Source organism: Lissotriton vulgaris, chromosome 10 (assembly GCF_964263255.1).
Source record: "Lissotriton vulgaris chromosome 10, aLisVul1.2, whole genome shotgun sequence".
Lineage (NCBI taxonomy): Eukaryota > Metazoa > Chordata > Amphibia > Caudata > Salamandridae > Lissotriton > Lissotriton vulgaris.
The window spans coordinates 255816657-255831755 of NC_141698.1; positions in this window are offsets into that span (position 1 = coordinate 255816657).

Sequence of the window (15099 nt, forward strand, 5' to 3'; positions counted from 1 at the left end):
ATAATTGTTTTAAACTAGCTCATAGCCTGGGGAGAGTGGTAAAGGCGCTATAGTCCTGTTTCCACTGTCATTATAATATGATTTCACCTTGTATGGTTTATGGAATTGTAACAATGCTAATTAGATCATTCACATGCATTTTGCTGCCAGTATTGGCTCGTGTACTGCATCTTAGAGCACGGTAGTTAAAATAAACATTTTAAACCATACAGTGTCTCTGTTTACTCACGTTGTCGACAAGTATGAGTGTTTGAGCAGAAGAGTGTTGTTGTTTCCCACTATTCCTGAAAGGAACAAAGTTGCTTGTTCTAGGTTGTCTAATAATTGGTAGCTTTGCTGTAGTACTGAGAATGAATGAGACACTATTTCTAGTCGGATTGGGTTCTAGGTACTGAGGTGGGTTTTTTGGTACACCACAATACACCAAGGTCCTGGTTTCCTGCGCATAGTTCTGTGCATGAGCAGAATCCGTGCAACATGGCACGCCCAATGTTTGGTCTGGTACTTAATTACGAGACACTTCAGTAGTGCTTGTACTTATCCACGATACACTCGCACCTGTTTTCCGTGAAACAGCTGTGACGGCATAACATGCCTATATGGATGTTTTATAGGTTCTTTCAAGCTTGATCTTATAAAAAGGTTTGATTGTTCTTTTGAATTGCTAAACTTTTGCGCTGCCACACATTTAAGTTGTATTCCTTTTCTTAGTCCTTATGGCTGAAGACAATATTGCAGCTCATAGCCGCCCACCACTCCGTCGACATTTGACCACATATGGAGTGCCTGATGCGGGTATCGCACTTATTTTTGTGGTTGGTGCTAATCCAGCTTACCTCTTTGAGGTATTTTACTCTTGGGTAACTTTTCCGGCAGTCAATGGAGATAATAACTTGTCCATGTATACACTCCCACTGCGATGCCTAATTTATATCGGCCATATACAACCCTCGAAGTTCCGATTTCGGCATGGCAACACCTTATTTGGTTTAATGGTCCCCTCCCCCACACAGTGACTCCGGTCCGTTTAGGCCCTTTGTCGATTCCAGGGGCCACTTGGCCAGTTTTGGCTGGGTACACACCACATCCACATTATCTAGCAGCCACTATAGACAAATTGCATCTCTTGAACACCTCTTTAATTGAGATGCATAGGGCTCTAGTACTATACGTTTCCAGCAATCTCCAGAAGGGAGCACCTGGGTTTGGGTTACAATTAGCTGGAACGGCCGGGATGTCTATTAGTCCCATCATGGTTAATTCGGTTGTGGGCAAGGTTCTACAGAATAAGGATGATTTACCTTACTGGCTTGCTGAGAAATTTGACCAGCTTGAACCATATTTCCTAATACCACTTCTGTGTAAAAACAAAGGAGGAGTGTAGACATAGGGTAAAATTGAAAAACATTATTGACTGTCGCCTTCACATTTCCTTGGTGATAAGTATGTTGGTGCTTGTTGCATACACATTTTTCCACCATATTATGAAAGCAGGATTTTGGAGCTGGTAATTTGTAAGAAGAATATTCATGAATACTTATTGTGTTGCATTTTGTTGTGGTGGTGATGGGTTACTTTGTGTCCTATTTTGTTTTAGTGAGGCTTCATTGCATTGTGTTAATGGTGTGTTGCTCTTCATTTGTTGTGTAGTTTGTTTATTTATTTATAAAGTTTTATATAGTGCAAAGAAGATCCCAAAGGATATCAGAACACTATACAATAGGATGGAAGGAAGGACATAAATGCAATATCGACATCAGGTAAGAATGGGAAACACGAATGATCACATAATTACAGGACAATTGAGTCAAGGAGAGTAGTACATAACCCAGGTATATAGCGGGCTACAAAGGGGGGCATGAGGTAGAGGAGAGCAGTATCAAGTGATGCGACAACGGTTGTAGGGTCAATGACTTTGAGCAGGTGAACCAAGTCCAACTAAGGTAAGAATTTATTCATTAGAATTCTTTTGGATTCCAGTTTGAAAGCTGTTGTTGAAGAGATTCTGCGTCATTCCAGTGGAAGAGAGTTCTATATCTTTGGGGCAGCGCTGGAGAAGGCTCGGTGACAAGTTCTCTTTTTGATCAGGATGTGAAGTTTCAGGAGGAAAGTGTTTGTGATTCTTGAGGCTCTAACACCACAGGATACTTCAAGCTTTTGCGCTAGGTAGCAAGGAGTTTTGAAAATGTAGTGAATTTTGTATTCTCTAGACTAAGGGGAGGCTGTAGTGAGGAAATAGGGTTAACTGCAGACACTGCTAAGTTAGCATAAGTCAAATATATGCATGGACAGCATTCTGCCGCTTTTGCATACGACACAACAACGCTCTGTTTTTGCAAATACTCTGCTTGCGCTTCCTCACATGAGAACTGTCTCCCTTTCACATATCTAGCTTTACACCACGCTCTCTGTCTGCACAGTGTGTTCAAGGTCGAATAACAATGTATGGTGTTGATTCACTTTGGTCAGTCCCAAGCTCATAGACATAACACGAGGCACAGCTGCACAACTGAAACTCTGGTGCTTCTATTATGGCATTACATGCATGAGAAGGCACTTGTAGAAAACCATTCCAACAAAGAAGAGCTGTGCTGGTGCTGGGATGTAATTCATTGCATCTTCTCTTGGAGGTATGGGGTCCCACTGACAAAGCCTAGAGGTCTTCTATAATTGTTTTAAACTAGCTCATAGCCTGGGGAGAGTGGTAAAGGCGCTATAGTCCTGTTTCCACTGTCATTATAATATGATTTCACCTTGAATGGTTTATGGAATTAGATCATTCACATGCATTTTGCTGCCAGTATTGGCTCGTGTACTGCATCTTAGAGCACGTTAGTTAAAATAAACATTTCAAACCATACAGTGTCTCTGTTTACTCAAATTGTTGACAAGTATGAGTGTTTGAGCAGAAGAGTGTTCTTGTTTCCCACTATTCCTGAAAGGAACACAGTCGCTTGTTCTAGGTTGTCTAATAATTGGTAGCTTTGCTGTAGTACTGAGAATGAATGAGACACTATTGTTAGTCGGATAGGGTTCTAGGTACTGAGGTGGGTTTTTTGGTACACCACAATACACCAAGGTCCTGGTTTACTGCACATAGTTCTGTGCATGAGCAGAATCCGTGCAACATGACACGCCGAATGTTTGGTCTGGTACTTAATTACGAGACACTTCAGTAGTGCTTGTACTTATCCACGATACACTCGCACCTGTTTTCCGTGAAACAGCTGTGACGGCATAACATGCCTATATGGATGTTTTATAGGTCTTTTCAAGCTTGATCTTATAAAAAGGTTTGATTGTTCTTTTGAATTGCTAAACTTTTGCGCTGCCACACATTTAAGTTGTATTCCTATTCTTAGTCCTTATGGCTGAAGACAATATTGCAGCGCATAGCCGCGCACCACTCCGTCGTCATTTGACCACATATGGAGTGCCTGATGCGGGTATCGCACTTATTTTTGTGGTTGGTGCTAATCCAGCTTACCACTTTGAGGTATTTTACTCTTGGGTAACTTTTCTGGCAGTCAATGGAGATAATAGCTTGTTCCATGTATACACTCCCACTGCGATGCCTAATTTATATCGGCCATATACAACCCTCGAAGTTCCGATTTCGGCATGGCAACACCGTATTTTGGTTTAATGATCCCCTCCCCTACACAGTGACTCCGGTCCGTTTAGGCCCTTTGTCGATTCCAGGGGCCACTTGGCCAGTTTTGGCTGGGTACACACCACATCCACATTATCTAGCAGCCACTATAGACAAATTGCGTATCTTGAACACCTCTTTAATTGAGATGCATAGGGCTCTAGTACAATGCGTTTCCTGCAATCTCCAGATGGGAGCACCTGGGGTTGAGGTGCAATTAGCTGGAACGGCCGGGATGTCTATTAGTCCCCATCATGGTTAATTCGGTTATGGGCAATAGTCTACAGAATAAGGATGATTTACCTTACTGGCTTGCTGATAAATTTGACCAGCTTGAACCATATTTCCTAATACCACTTCTGTGGAAAAACAAAGGATCTTGACAATAAATTTGCAGAAAACTTAATACCAGAGGTAAACAATTGTGCAAATTGGTCTAAAGTGTTTACTGCTGTAGATGCGAAGTGTTTTGGCATGCCTTCTACGACTGTGCTGCCCTCCGTGATTAAGCGTGTTCAGGATAAGCACGGCCCGGAGGCGGCGGTTGAGTTGGGAATGAGGCTAGTCAGAGTGTTTGACGTAGTTGCTGATCTAATCCTTGCAAACATCAAGGGAGATGGAGTTAACTTTCAAGTGTCGAATGCTTTGCGTCTTGTAGCAGAGGAAGAGAAGCCAAGTGAGTTACTGAAAATTATTACAGATACTTATAAGTACATTGGACGCAATAGTTTGGGTTTTAATCCTTTTGCTAAAATACCGGCACAACAGCAAACTCACACAGTGCAGTCTACTAAGGACGACCGTCCTAATTTTCCTAAAAAGAATTGGAAAAATAAAAAAAAGGGGAAGCAACAATTAATCAGGGAATTTCAATCAAGGATTTGTAAAGCGCACTACTTACCCGTGAGGGTCTCAGGGCACTGAGGGGGGGTGCTGCTACTGTTCGAAGAGCCAGGTCTTGAGGAGCTTCCTGAAGGCGAGCAGGTCCTGGGTCTGCCGCCGATGGGTGGGAAGGGCATTCCAGGTCTTTGCGGTGAGGAAGGAGAAGGATCTGCCACTGGATGTTGCTCGTTGGATGCGAGGGACGGCTGCTAGGGCGAGGCTGGTGGAGCGGAGCTGGCGGGCGAGGGTGTAGAAGGTGAGTCTGTTGTTCAGGTAGGCTGATCCGGTGTTTTGGAGTGCATTCTGTGTGTGGGTGAGGAGCTTGAAGGTGATCCTCTTGTTGATGGGGAGCCAGTGCTAGTCTCTCAGGTGGGAGGTGAAGAGGCTGCATCGAGGGATATTGAGGATCAGGCGGTCAGAGGCGTTCTGGATAAGTTGCAGCTGTTGTAGGTGTTTGGTCGGGATTTCTGCGTAGAGTGCATTGCCGTAGTCCAGCCTGTTGCTGACGAGGGCTTGGGTCACTGTTCTTCTGGTGTCGGTTGGGATCCACTTGTAGATGTTGCGAAGCATGCGGAGGGTGTTGCAACATGAGGAGGAAACGGTGTTGACCTGCTTGGTCAAGGAGATGGAGGAGTCGAGGATGAATCCTAGGTTGCGTGCTTGCTCCGTGGGTGTCGGTGCTGGTCCCAGTGTGATCGGCCACCAGGAGTTGTCCCAGGCAGAAGGGGTGGGTCCGAGGATGAGGACTTCTGTCTTGTGCGAGTTCAGTTTCAGGCGGCTGCTCCTCATCCACTCTTCAACGGCCTTCATTCCCTCGTGGAAGTTAATTTTGGCGGTGTGAGGGAGAGGATGAGCTTGGTGTCGTCGGCGTGGGAGATGATGTTCAAGTCGTGTTTGCAGGCCACTTCTGCGAGGGGGGCCATGTAGGTGTTGAACAGGGTCGGGCTGAGGGATGAGCCCTGGGATACGCCGCAGATGCTGTCCGTGGCTTCGGATAGGAAGGGTGGAAGGCGGACTCTCTGGGTTCTTCCAGAGAGAAAGGACGTGGTCCAGTACAGGGCCTTCTTCTGGATGCCGGCTTCTTGGAGGAGTGTTGTTAGTGTGCGGTGGCAGACCGCGTCGAAGGCGGCTGACAGGTCCAGGAGGATGAGGGCTGAAGTTTTGCTGTTGTCGAGTTGGCACCTGATGTCGTCTGTGGCGGCGATGAGGGCTGTCTCGGTGCTGTGGTCTCTTCTGAATCCGGACTGGGATGGGTCTAAGATTTTGTTGTCCTTGAGGTGGTGGGTCAGCTGTATGTTGGCGATTTTCTCGATGACCTTCGCCGGGAAGGGGAGCAGGGAGATGGGCAGGAAGTTCTGAGGTCCTCGGCGTCCGCCTTGGGTTTCTTGAGGAGGGTGTTGATTTCGGTGCTTCCAGCTTTCTGTGAAGGTTGCAGTGTCCAAGGAGAGGTTGATGATCATCTGTATTTGGGGGGGCGATGGTTGTGTCTGCTTTGTTGAAGAGATGGTGCGGGCAAGGGTTGGACGGGGATCCTGAGTGGATGGAGTTCATGACCTTGCGTGTCTCGTCGTCGTTGATGTTGGCCCATGAGAATAGCTGGTTGGTGCAGTTGGCGTTCGGGTGGGGTCTGTCGTGGCCAGGACAGACGGGGTGTTGAGACTGTAATGGATGTTGGCGATCTTGCGGTGGAAGAAGGCGACCAGTGAGTCGCACAGATCTTGTGAGAGCGGGATGTCGCTGGTGTTGGCACTATGTTGAAGAGCTCTTTGATGTCAAGAGCGTTGTTATCCAGGCGGGTTTTGAAGGAGGATCTCTTGGCTGTTGTGATGAGGTGGTGATGTCTGTGGATGGTGTCCTTGTGGGCTGTGTGGCTGTCTGATGTGCGGTCATGGAGCCATTTCTTCTCCAGCTTCCGGCATGTCCGTTTGGAAGTCTGGAGTTCTTCGGTGAACCAGGCGGTTTTCTTGCTGAGGAGGTTGATGGAGGGTTTCTTGAGCGGCGTGAGAGTGTTGGCGCAGTCGTCTATCCACGGTCTGAGGTTACGGGCGGTGGCGTCTGGGTTGGTAGGGTCGGTGGGTGGGTTCTGGGCGAGGGTGGAGGTCAGTTTGTCCTTGGTGATTTTTCTCCAACAGCGGTGGGGTAGCTGTTGGGTGCGGTTGTGAGTGGTTGGTTTCTTGAAGGTGAAGTGGATGCAGCGGTGGTCTGTCCAATGGAGTTCGGTGGTGTGGTTGAAGGTGACGTGGATGCTTGTGGAGAAGATGGGGTCGAGTGTGTGACCGGCAGCGTGGGTGGGTTCGGTGACGAGCTGTCTGAGGCCGAGGTTGGCAAGGTTGTCAATCAGGGTGGCGGAGTTGTTCTCGAGGTGGAAGTTCAAGTCCCCGAGGATGTAGTCCATGGAGGCGAGCGCGTGGGTGCTGGCGAGGTCAGCGATGGAGTCGCTGAACTGGGCTCATGGTTCGGGGGGTCTGTAGACGAGTGTTCCTCTGAGGGTGGTGTTGGGGTCGGTGTGGATCCGGAAGTGCAGGTGTTCGGCGGAGTGGAGTGGGTCGTCTGGGAGGGTGTGGACCTGGAGGATAGACTTGTGGACAATGGTTATTCCTCCTCTGATTCCGTTGGCGCGATCCCTGCGGGTGATCTTGTAGCCATCTGGGGTGGCTATGGCGATGTCCGGTGCCAAGGAGTCGTTCCACCAGGTTTCGGTCAAGAAGGCAACGTCCGGGGCCGAGGTGTCGAGTAGGTCCCAGAGCTCGACGGCGTGTTTGCATGCGGAGCGGGTGTTGAGGAGTATGCAGCGGAGGTGGTTGGGTCCGGTGCTTGAAGGCTTGGTGGTTGTGTAGCAGGTGAAGTTGCAGGTGTGCCAAGAGAAGGGTCCGTGGGTGCGTTTTGGGGCGGCCTGGAAGCAGCGGTGGTCTCGTCCGGTGTTGAGAGCGTGGAGGGTGTTGGCATCATACCCGAGTGTGTCGTTGTAGAGTGCGCGGGGTCCAGGGTTCCTGGTGCTGGGTGCGGTCCAGTTGCGGACAGGCTCAGACGGGCTTGCCTCTGGCTCGCCAGCGGTGCGCCCGCTGCGCTCGTCCGCTGCGCGGCCACGCAGCGGCCACAATTCAAGGTTGGGAGGGAGGGAGGAGGAGCAACTGGGAGGCAGAAGTGGGTCGGCAAGGGGCGCGGCTGCTGGAGGCAGCAGCGGGAAAGAAGAGGCAGGCTGGGGTACAGAAGAGAAAACGAGGGGGGGGAAGCGCCCAGGAAATGTACAAGCACTAAAGAACAAAGTGCTAGCAGGAACAACAAAATACTGAAATGACAGTCACACTGCTATGGGGCACAACGGAATGGAACTCACGAACTGCGGCAGCAGCGAGGGGAGGCAGCGGTGCACTGGTGGAGCTGTGCGACGGCAGAGGAGAGACCTGGCCTTAGCAAGAAACAACAGAAACAAGGCTCACCTGCAACATCAAGGGTGCCTTCGTCTTCTGAGCGCACTTATGATTTGCGAGAATTAGGTCTCCTGACAGGTTTCAAGTTCCTGATCAGCGTCCTCCTCGTTCTTCACAGGAAACATCAGGCTCGAAAGCCGGTGGCGGGGATCACCAGGATCGCGGCAGAGGTAGAGGTGCCCCGCCAGGATGTGAGCAATCTAGTCAGACTGACGACAAAGGAAAGCAAGACGATTTTCCTCTTCAGTGCCCTCCGTTTCAGAAAAAGAAAGTTGCCACAGAGTGAGAACCCGCCTTCAGAACATAGCATGGGCAGTAACACTGCAAGACAGCGCAGCAGAGGTTACAGTGGTGCGAAAATCACGGCTTCCATTTTTGGAGGCGACAGCAGCTGACACTTTCATCACAGTTAAAACTGCTGACACCCTAGTGGCTACCCCTGACAATTTAAATGAAATTGTATTTCTGATTGAAGATTGTTAGACCTGGTACCATTGGTGTGGGTCTACCTTCCTCTTTTTTATGGATTGCCTCCTCTGTTTTGGTTGGTGTTTGCTCATTTAGAAGCTTTTGGTATTGCACCACTGCCGTCCAGGGTGCAGTGCAAGTGCTCCCTGAGTAAAGTAATGTTTAATTTGTGATTCCATGACTGGTGTATTTGATTTACCATTAGACCGTCGTATCGTGCATAATGTGTGCCTGGGGCTTGTAATTCAAAAGCTACTGGTGGGTTTGCAGCATCCTTTGTGCCACCCGCCGGAGTAGCTCGTAAAGTATAACTCGTGCCTGCCACCACAGAGTGCCTTACGCAGCCTGTGCCACTGTGTGACTCAGTGAGTGCCACCACTCGCCGGTCTGTGAACCTTCCCTTTGCGACATGTTAGTCACCCCTCCAGAAGGCATGCGGGCAGGGTGTGTTGTGTGTAGGAGGCAGGTCATGCCCAGAAGTGTTTGTCATGACCTGGTAGTGAATTACAACCAAGCGTGTTTTTCACTATTGCAAGGCTAACTGTTCCCCATAGGCCAGACTGGGCAGTTTTGATTACAGCAGCCTATAATCCTAACAGACTGAGGGAACCAGGTAGAGAAGTGAGTTTAGTATGCCTAAACTCAGAATGATAAGATGCATCTTTTAGGAAAATTGATTTTAACATTCTGTATTTGAAAATACCCTTTTCAGAAAGACGGTATTTTCTTGCCTGACCATCCAGTCTGCTTCTGCTAGCGTGTGTATTGTGTGTCTGGTTTGCGAGTGACAGGGTTGGGGAGACTGGTGGAGGTAGGGTGCAACAGCACTAGGCTGATCATCCTGAGGGTGGTGGGGAGGAGTAGGCACCCAGGGGCCTTCTCCCACAATGTCGGCTCCACTCCCTGTGGTGAGTCTGAAGACCCTGGCCCACCCCGACAAAGAGAGACAACACGCCCTGGTGGAATGCACCTGGAACTGGTTCTGGCCAGGCAAAGGACCCTCTGCCATCAGAGTTTCAAGGATTTATGGGTATAAATTTTGGGGCAGAGACCCCTGAACTTTAGGATATTTTTGGGAACGAACAAGACAACCCTCTGCTGAGGAAGAGCACCCGGAGACCACAGGCAGTTTTACTGCCCCTCTGCCTGAGCGCTATAGTGGGTTGGCCTGTGGTCGTGTCTCTCATGCGAAGGAGAGGTGGAAAGGACAAATGTAAAAACTTTCATCATCTTGCCAAATATTCTCCAAGGGCTAGAGTTGAGCTAGCCTCCGGTTTGAAGACGTATGATACAATCAACTTCAGTGGAGAGGTGTGGCTCACTGGTTAGAGGCGGCAGACCCGAGTGCAGAGAACGGCCCGGGACCAGGGTTTGATTCCCGACGCGGCAGGGTCGCGGACCAGGATCAGCGGACTGATAATTCTCGCATCGGTGCCTACTCCGACCTGGGAGCACACTCGGCAACTCTGGGCATTAGCTTGCCTCATCTCCACAACGGCCCCACACAAACGCCGGGGATGCCTGGTTTCACCTTGGAGACCCCCAGGAGGGACTATCTCACAGGGAAAGCCAGGACGGGTTCCCCAGCGGTCTATAGCGCTACGAGGCCTCCGGGTAGCAGTGCGCTTTACAAGACACAACAATTTACCTCTTCTGTCTGAGCGGAGCTGGAACTGAGGTTTCAGCTGCTACAGAGGAACTCTGCAACTGGCCCGAGATCGTCATCTGGGCGGAGCGACCAAGCACTCATTGACTCAAAGACATCAGCAACCACCTGTGGTGCCGGCACTGCTGTAACATCACTTCCTCTTTGGTAAAGGACCGAAGTCGCCCCCTGTCTGCATCCGCATTCAGGGCCCTGCTGCATCACTTTCCCCTGAAGCAAGGAACTGGCGCTACTACATACCACATACCATCGCAACTCCCTGATGCCGAGAACAGCTTTTGTTTGTTTTTTGAGAGGTACTGTCCCATGAGAGTTTAGCTGTGAATCCGGGCACGACGCTGCGCTCCTTGCAGGTAGGTTGTACCCGAGAACTCTGTTGTGCGTTGAAATGACAACTCTCGTTGGGGTTATCTGTTGCCAGAGACACTTGAAGCTAAAGCCTATTTTAAAGTAACCATAAAAGCATATTCGTACTGTGGATTTTTGTCGTTAAGGTCTTGTGTTATACGTATAAAGTTGACATATTCTTGATACATCCCGGTGTGGTGTCCATTTGTAGTGGTTCATCTATATTACTGTATGTGGTCACAAATGCTTAACACACTGCCTCTCAGATAAGACTGCCTGCTCCTGCAAAGCTACCAAGGGGGTGAGCAGGGATTATCTTCAGCGTGTAACTCCCTACCGTTGCAAAGTAGATACTCCGGGTTCCAACAAAGGTGATATACAAGGTGTTGCTAAAGGGAGTTTTTGGGAAAATCTGACTTATTCTTATGACATCTTGTTAGCAGAGGGAGACTGGCCCCTCCTTTTGTTTTATCCGTGCTGCGGGGGGGAGGGGTAATCCTCCCGAGTTTTTCACACAATGTTTCCAAGGAGCAAGCAATGGCTTTCATGAAAGAGTGGGCTTTGGTGTTTGCACCGGCTCCGTACCGCAATCAGGTGGGCTGGGATAAATATTCTCCCCCGCATAAGATACAATTGCGCTCTATGCCACAGCCACAACGCCAATATCCCCTCTGATGGGAGGCAAAAGCTCCAGTTTCTGAAATTCTAGATCAATTAGGGTATCAAGGAGTGATTGAGACATGTGTGTCACCGATGAATAACCCTCTTTTTACAGTAAACAATCCTGATGGGTCTTACCGCTTAGATTTGGATTAACGACATTTGAAATCTCATTGTCGCACCTTTGCAGTTCAGAATACCCATAGTTCTGCTCTTGTAGACAGTCTTGTACATAAAACATAGAAAACGACACTTGACATTTCCAATGGCTTTTTTAATCACAATTTGTTCTCTATAAGTATTCAACAGACAGCATTTACCTCAGGCAGAAAACAAAATCATTTTAAAAGGTTAGCCATGGGCTTCAAAAACAGTCCAGGCGAGGGGCATGGCCAGCAGCCAACGAAGATGGCCGTACACTAGAGGAGCTACTCTAGCAGAACCACCAAAGACACCCATCATCCGGCATCATCCGCCCTTTGAGAGACACTCACCGCATGTGGTATTGGTAGGGAGACGATAGACAGCTTTGCGGTCCTGCCATGATGGAGTCTGTGGAATTTGGAGGCAATAAATCCGGGACCCGGGCGGTGAGTCAGGCGGGAAGGAAATGGCGCCTGCCGCCGCCGAGTCCAGTGCTTAAGGACCCTGAAGCCGTTGGAATATCGGAGCTGGACCTCCCGCTAGCGGACACCACAGAGAGACTGGGCAGGGTTTCCGGGCTGCACCGGGCGACGGATGGTGGTTCTCCCATGCTGCGAAACTGGGCCTGACCTCTGAGAGAGACGGCGACAAAATGACACCCGCCGCCGCCAAGACCGATCCGTGAAGCTCGCCGCCCTAGAGTGTCCAGATGGGGCTATTGACGGGCTGCAGCTGGAGTGTACTGGTGCCATTGGACAGACTGTGGCTGTCGAGTGCTCTGCCCGGCCTTGAGGTGAGCCCCCGGCCGGGTGGTGACAAGCTCGAAAGAGTGCTGGTCGAGTGTGCGGCCCGTCTCGCTCCGTGAGGTGGGGGTCCCCATGGGCACAGTGGATTGGTGGCAGGTTGGACCCAGGAGCGAGACCCAACGGTAACGGCCAGCGCTGCTGGGGAAGCAGACAGCGGTCCTCAGGCAGGAGCAGGTCAGTGTGGGGCCTGAAGGGCCTGGGGGCAGGCGAGTTGTAGGAGAGCGGGGGCAGCGGAGCGGCCCAGGTGGAAGCTGCGGATGGGCAGACGGGCTGGCCCTGACCTGGTGACGGTGGTGGAACGGGCCGCAGCGAGAGTTGAACTGCAGGGACCGGCTTGGAGCTGAGCAGACTGGCGGGGAACCCAAGGAAGTTTGGCCTGGATTGTGTGAATGGGCGGTCATTGCCAGATCCCATGCGGGTGGCAGGGAGGCAGGGGCAGATGCACGGCAATGGAGGGTGCACCCACGGGGGCCCTGTGTGAGATGCCAGGGGAGGTTGAGACATTCTTGAGCGGACACTGGCCAGCAAACAGGCGGGCACTTGACAGCTGACCCCCGGGATAATGGGGACCCCACTGCCGTATAAAATTACTCCCCTCTGACATTGTTGGGACACATCTGGTATGGAACCAGCACGCAGGCCTTGGCCTGCGACGGACAGCGAGCTGCCTGGTGTGTGGCCCAGTTGAGTGGCTGGACAGACCGTGAGGGGACTGAACGTGGCAGAGGGGCGCAACATCTAGCAGGTGCCGCATATTGCACTGGGGGTGCAGTCACACCCTGGTGTGGGTCCCGACGTCTGCCAGAAGGAGTGGAACCGCGGGCAGCAGCTCCAACCGGGGTGGATTCCAGGAACATGGACCCTATTATACCCCTGGCAAAGGGGCAGGTCAACCAGATAGACAGATACACAGTCAGCGTGCGGAGGGAGGACATTCCTTTAGGAGGGTGCCAGCAAAGCAAGGGGAAAACTGATGGGACAGACCCTTCGTTAAAAGAAATCATGGTGGCCATCATGGAGATGCGTGGCGTCATCAAAGAGTTAAGGAGCACCATGGAGCCCAAGCTCGATTCGGTGACTGAGGAGGTCAATCTGATACAGGTGGACTTGGGTAAAAATGAAGAGGATTGAGGAGAAGGTAGCCAAGCTCACGAAGAAACAAGCTGACATAGCCACCCACCTGGAGGATCAGGAAGGCCGGGCGCGGTATAATAATATCCGTATCGTGGGAGTGCCGGAGGGCATGGAGGGACCGTCCACGGACTGGATTGTGGTTGATCTTATAATCAAGCACCGCAAGCCCAAGAGCCTGTCAAATTTCTTCTCAGTGGAAAGAGCGCACCGTGCGCTGGGGGCAAGCCCAAGCCCGGGGCCCCTCCACGCACCATCATTGCCCGTATTCTGAATTATAGAGACAGGGATGCCATCCTGCCGGCCTCAAGGGTGTCGGGGGACCTCCATCTGGACAGTGCCACAATTCGTTTTTCCTGGACCTTACGCTCAACGTCCAGCATCAGCGTCGATCCTTTGAAGGGGTCAAGAGAGCTCTCAGGGAGAAAGGCATAAAATACATGATGTTGTACCCAGCACGTCTCAAGATTCTGGACGGGGAGCAGGCGTTTTTCTTTGACTCACCAACGGAGGCAAGCGACTGGTTGGAGGGCTGGTGGACCGTGGGTCACCAGAATGGGTCACAGTCATGTGGGTCAGGGGACCCGGATCAGCGGCAGTCAAACTTGAGAGCCTCAGCAGACGGGGCAGACACCGATCAAGTGACGGCGGGGTGAGGTGGACATGAGTCACTGTGGTGAAATGGAGTAGGGGAAGCGCTGCACCTCCTGGGCTCTGGTTTAGTATGAGGGGGGCAGACAGGAAGCTCCGGGTCTGTTGACTCCTCCTCGGGGGGAATGCTTGAGCCCTTATGGTATTTCTGGTTTTCCATCTATGGCTTTTTTGCATTGCTACAAGGGGTCGGAGGGGAGGCCGTAGGGAGGGGGGGGTCCTGTTAGGAGATCTCTTCATGGGGTGTGAACTCCGTCACTTCAGTATGACTTCTTCTGTGGATGCAGGCTTATGTTCCCTCAATTGGTTGGTATAGGGTTGAAGGGTGCGACAGGCACTCTGCATGGTTCAGTGGTGGGAGGATGGGGCCCACCTAGCAGGGAGGCAGGGAGGTGGGTGCGGATTGGGGGAGGGAACGGGTGTTGTGGGAAGGTTTATGTTTGGCTCATAGTGTTTTAATCTCACAAGTATATGGCTTTGCATTCAGCAACAAGCAGTGGTTCGAAGGGGATTCGCCATACTCTAGGATGCTTTACTTCAATCGGTGATCAGTCACGGTTAAGGATCTGGTCGTGGAATGTAAATGGGTTGGGCAATAAAGTAAAGCACACATTGGTCTTGCAGTATGTGAAGCGCCACAGCCCATATGTAGTTCTCCTCCAGGAGACTCACTTGCGAGGCAATACGTGCAGGGCGCTGGACAGGTTCGGCTATAGGGTGCTGGCCCACTAGGTGTTCACATCTGGCTCCAGGGGGGTGGGGGTTCTAGTCCGTACAGCACTTCCGCTGATAGTGATGGGTAAGTGGGAGGAGGACTCGGCTGTCTTAGTGGCGGTTGTGGCTAAATGGGAGGGTTAGTGTTTAGCTCTTTCTATTTTCCACCTGGGTTGCATGCCCCGACATACACAAAGCTTGGGTCCCATCTGGCAGATTTATCGTGGGGCACTCTGATACTGGGAGGGGACAATAATGTGGTTATGGACACAGACCTGGACCACTCAGGGGAGAGGCAGGCCCATAGGGGGGAGGCTGGTTGGCGAAGTTTTACCTCAGAGCTGGACCTCTGCGACACTAGGCGAGCACACCACCCCACACAAGGGCAATACACTTTTTACTGAGCTCGCCATGAGTACTTCTCCAGAATAGACCACTTCTGAGCTAGGGTAGACCAATTAGGTGACTTTGTAGACTCCTACGTTATGGAACGGGGAATATCGGATCACTCACCGGTGGGTGTCACTCTCAAAGGGGCGGTAACCG